Here is a 5,146-nt window from a genome sequence, read left to right on the forward strand (position 1 = left end):
CCCCCCCCCCCCCCCCCCCCCCCCCCCCCCCCCCCCCCCCCCCCCGGTCAAGGGCACAGTCCATCCTCCGGGCAGGAGGGGAACGAGCTCAGAAGTAGGGCTCTTCCTCCCAGGCATCTCACCGGGATCAACCAGAATCCACTCACTGGTATTGCTGTAAACGCACTTCACCCCCCGCCCCGCACAGTTTTCCCTTAAAACACTAAAGCCAAAACGGCAAATTGTGGTTCAGCGGCCGGAGGACAGTCACCACTGACCGGTCCAAAAGGGGATGTCTACCTTCTATCCCTCAGCTCCACAGGGCCAGAAATAAACCCTATTAATTATTACCACCCCCTTCCCCGCACACGGGAAAAGAAGCAGAAAAACAAGGCCTGGATTCCCTTCCTTCCTCTGATTTATTTAATGGTGGTGGAAGTTATGTTTTGCGTGGGGGGGGGGGGTACAAAAAAAAATCTAGCGAGTCTCTACGATATGAAGAACTGAGGGGGGCGGAGAGGGGAGGAAATGCACCCCACCCAGGAGGGGGCCACACTCAGAACACGGAGCGGAGAGGAGCACCGGGGAAAAAGGCGGGGAGGGGGGGGTTCTATCTGGGAGGTGGAAGGGGAAAGGAAAATGTTGGCCAGTCCTCGGGGTGGGGGCACGATAGCAACGTGCAGCGTCCAGCAAAGCGAAGAGCGAGAGTGGGACGGGGGTGGGAGGAGGCGTCTCAGGGGTCCCCGCCGCCCGCACGCTCCCCGCTCACTCACTCGGGTCTCCGCGGTGGCGGGGCGGTCTGCCGGTCGCGGGGAGGCTTCTCCCTCCAGGGTGGTCCTGGGCGCGGGGCGGAGGTCGCTCTTCCTTCCTTTCCGGGCGCCGCCGGGCCGGAGGTTGATGGGTCCTTTTTTTCGTTGAGGGTTGGGGGACAAGTGAGGGAGTTTTGGGCTATGACTCTCAATTATAATTCTTTCAGCTTTTTGGAGGTCAGGCTCGGCGGAGAGGGGACGGAAAGCGGGCGGGCGGGCCGGCCGGCGGCGACGGCGCGGAGATGTTGGACCGGAGGGCGGCTCGTGTCGCAGGGCGGAGAACGGTCCGGGCTCTGGCTAACGGGCGGTCCTGCTCTTCTGGCCCCGCGTCGCCCGAGCCACTCGCTTCTCTCCGGCGACGACCCGCACCTTCCCGCGCCCCGGCCCGAAGTGAGCAAAGTCAATGAAAAGTTTCACCCTTAGCAACCCTGCGCACGGATCCGGCTTTCCCACCCCTGCGTGATGCGTCCCTCCGCCCTGCAGGGGCGGGGCCGGGCGCCGGGCCGGGACTACTTCCCAGCCGGCCGGGAGGCTTAACCCTTCGCGACGCGCGGTCGGCGGCTCTACATACCCTCCGGGGGTTCCCCGAAACCTCCTTCCGCCAGCCCTCCCGTGGCCGGCCTCTTCTCACTCAGATCCCAGCTCAAACGCCAGCAAGGCCGCCCTTAGCCGGTCCAATGATGCTCGCCTCCCCTCCCCATCACAGCACCGTGCCATTTATTTTCTTCATGCCCCAAACCACTGAAAGCGTGCTCATCGGGTACAATGTTTCCCCAGGTAGACAGCGAGCTCTGGGAGGGCAGGGTCCTGGACTGGAACCCGGTGGTTCACTTTATTGTTTTTTTTTTTTTTTTTTAAAGATTTTATTTATTTATTTGACAGAGAGAGACACAGCGAGAGGGAACACAAGCAGGGGGAGTGGGAGAGGGAGAAGCAGGCCTCCCGCCGAGCAGGGAGCCCGATGCGGGGCTCGATCCCAGGACCCTGGGACCATGACCTGAGCTGAAGGCAGACGCCCAACGACTGAGCCACCCAGGTGCCCCCGGTGGTTCACTTTAAATGTGTGACATGAATGGATGTCGCGGGGAGGGGAGCTCCCTCCCCCAGCTCCCGTGGCTTGGGCCCTGCACCTGCCCCAGCGCCGACTGTTCTTACGTTTCGCCGGACCTGCTCCCCCAGGCCAGGTCGGCGAGTCCCTCCGGGTCTGGGCGTTTGACTGGCCGACCAACCCCACGGCTCTCGCACCGCCCCTTGGCAGGAGGGGGAGCTGAGGGGATGGCGCGAGCTTGGGAGACGTTTCGCTCCTTTATTAACTCGGGTTGGCTCGAGTCTTCCGAGCGCCCCATGCCTCGGCGGGCGATGCTAACGTCGAAGGGAGGGCGAATGGGAAACCGGGGTCTGAGCACGCTGAGCGGGAGGAAGGGGAGGCGAGGCGAGGCCGGCCGGCCGGAAAAAGGAGCCTAGCGCCACATAAACCTTCTACTTGCTGCCTCTGGCCCCCCAATTACCTCGCGGCCGGAGAAGGCCCGCGCCGGATCCGCGCAGGCGCGCTAGCGCGCCCCCGGCCAGCCTCGGGCGGGGCTCAGCCCTGCTGCGGATCCCCGCGTTTGCTCTCCCGGCTGGCGACCCCCGTACGAGGGACTAGACAGAGCAACATTTCTTCTATATAAGAGCCCCCCGCCGGCGGGGTGTGGCGCCTGCCCGTGCCAGGGGCCCCAGGCTCACGCACCCGACGGTCCATGGGGTTGCAGACCAAGGCTCGATGGCCCTGGATGGGCGCGCTAGCTCCGCGCGCTCGGCCACATTGTGACTGCGGGGCGCGGAGTTGAGGGTAGGGAGGCCTGTGCCCAGGTGAGGTCACAGGCGGACCGGACTGCCAGGTTGCGAGGAGCCCCTGGGAGCTTGCGCGTTAAGGCTTTTGCCCAGTCGCCCATTCCCCAATTCTCTCCCCAACCCCCGACCTTTATTCTCATTCCAGGCGGTTCCAGCCCATCGGCAGTCGCCGAACCCACGTGGGGTGGCGAAATCCGAAAGTTTCCAGCTACGAACAGTTTGCATTTGTTTGTTCCTTGATCTTTTTGTGTGTGTTGTTTTTTGCAAGGGCAGAGAGCAGCGGTGGTGTGGGGGTTTAAAAGCGCTTTCCTTGACTGCAGCAGAAAAAGGCCGGACTGGAGGGCAAACTCCAAGGGGACAGGGAGGCGCGAGGGAGCCTGAGCCCGAAATCCCCCATCCCCCACACACTGAGCGCTTCAGCCCCTGGGGCACCTCCAGGGACTACTTGCCTCGTGCGTCAGCGAGTGGCAGAGCGTCACATATACGCCCCGCTCCGCTTTGCCCCACTCCACTCCTCCCCTTCTTTTTCCTCCCTCTCCACCTCCCTCCCCTCCCCATCGCTCCCCACTCCTCCCTTTCTCTCCCCTAGCGTGTTCCACGCGAGCAGTGAGACCCGGCCGACCTACAAGGTGCCAGAGCACCGAAGAGCTAAAAATATAACCCGTGTGTTAGCAACAGCCTTCCCATTGGTCGGGGAGCAGGGAGAGGCGGCTTCTGATTGGGTTTCCCATCCAACCGCTAGGATTAAGAATGGGGGCCAAAAACCCGGGCGCTGGGCCTTTGGGAAGAGTGTGCGTTTGCGCAATGAGGCATTGCAAAGGATGCTGGTATTTGAAGTCATTTATTAGAGGCAGCAATGGGTTTGAATCCCAGTTGTGTCCACCAACCGTGTTATCTTGATTTAATGGTAACAAATCTCTTTACATCATCAAACCTGTTTTCTTGTTCTTAAAATGGAGATCGTGTGAGGATTAAATATGATACAGGATGTAAAGCCTGGCTCAAATAGTTGTTATCCTTAATTTAAAGGTAACTGTTCAGGCCAGATTGCATCCTACATATCCTGTGCACGGTTCGGTGTGTATTCCCCAACAAGAAACCTTACTATAAAGAACGATGAGAAAGAACGGTTAGGGTGAACTGAAACGAATTCTCCTAGGGCATCTCAGGAAGGAGGGATGGAGTCCATATAAGCAGATAAAGGGTAGACATCTCCTACCTAAATTTAGTGCAGGCTGAGGGAGGGCGCACAGAATCCCTGGACAGAAGGCATAGGATTTCTGCGTGTTCGTGCTTTTGTTCTAATCTCCCCTGCAGTGCTGGAAACACCAGGCCTGAGCAACTTAACTAAAACAAAACTGAGAAATCCAGCCTCCTTGGCAGTTGGGAGCTCTGGGTAAAGGGTTGGCATATAAATAGGAAGGGATAAAATAGAGGGGCGAAAGGTAATCACCATTCTTAACTGCTGATGTGTCCATTTGTCATGTGGCGAGGAGGAGACAGGACGTTTTCTCTCCTCAGTGTGTGACTTCATCTTGCCAGGGCTTAATTGTGAGCTTAATTCCACTTGAGCATCCCACAGTCCCCTCCCATTTTAAATAATCATATGTTGAAAGGTACACACCATGTTTTCAAAATGGTGAGCTTCAGAAGCAACTCCCCTGTCTGAGAGTAAGCAAGTTATACCAGATGTTTTGTTGCCTTGACAAGTCAGGCTGGTAATAATTAACCCCAATTAACTCTCAGGGGTGAGTCACTCTCTCATACACACATGCTAGGGTGAAAAATTTTGTAGTTCCTTTTATGTTATCTAAGAAAATAGCTCCTCATATTTGACTTTTTCAGATCCACTGCTCCAGCTGGGCAGGAGCAAAGACAAACCCAACAAAACTGGCTTCAGGGAAGTAATTGGATGCAGGGCAAATGACTGCTATTTATTCACCAACAATGTGAGAGAACAAACCTCACTAAAGGTTTGCCTGGACACTGAAACTGCAGTGTTCAAAGAAAGCAACATTTTAGCCTTGGTGGCAGCAGGCCACTTGGGATGGAGTTGATAAGCAACCAAATAACTGGGAAAAGATGGGAATTGGAGTCCTTTTTTTCAAGGCAAGAAAATTTCAACCAAGGCAAATAATCTTTCACTTTTATGCCTAGCTTCAAACTACTACTAAAGAGCTGCAGATCAGAATAGGGTGACATCGTTTTTCTGAAATTTGGTCAGTTCAGTTTGATTCCCTGTGGAGTTAATTTTCTTTTTTCTTTTCTTTTTATTTCCAGTATAGTTAACAAACTGGTTAATCTTTTTTTTTTTTTTTAAAGATTTTATTTATTTATTCATGAGAGACAGAGAGAGAGAGAGAGAGAGGCAGAGGGAGAAGCAGGCTCCCAAGGAGCAGAGAGCCTGATGCGGGACTCGATCCCGGGACCCCGGGATCATGACCTGAGCCGAAGGCAGACGCCCAACCATCTGAGCCAGCCAGGCGCCCAACAAACTGGTTAATCTTAAAGATTTTATTTATTTA

General features: G+C 56.0%; 1 protein-coding gene across 1 annotated transcript in view; it reads right to left on the bottom strand.

The window, feature by feature from the left end:
• Positions 1-1,227, bottom strand: part of TOB2 (transducer of ERBB2, 2) — a 10,878-nt gene extending 9,651 nt beyond the window's left edge. The window contains exon 1 of the mRNA XM_032416823.1: positions 753-1,227. The gene's annotated coding sequence lies outside the window, so the exon portion shown is untranslated. The remainder of the gene's footprint in view (positions 1-752) is intronic.
• Positions 1,228-5,146: the final 3,919 nt, after the last annotated feature.

This window comes from Phoca vitulina, unplaced genomic scaffold (genome assembly GCF_004348235.1).
Source record: "Phoca vitulina isolate PV1807 unplaced genomic scaffold, GSC_HSeal_1.0 scaffold19, whole genome shotgun sequence".
NCBI lineage: Eukaryota > Metazoa > Chordata > Mammalia > Carnivora > Phocidae > Phoca > Phoca vitulina.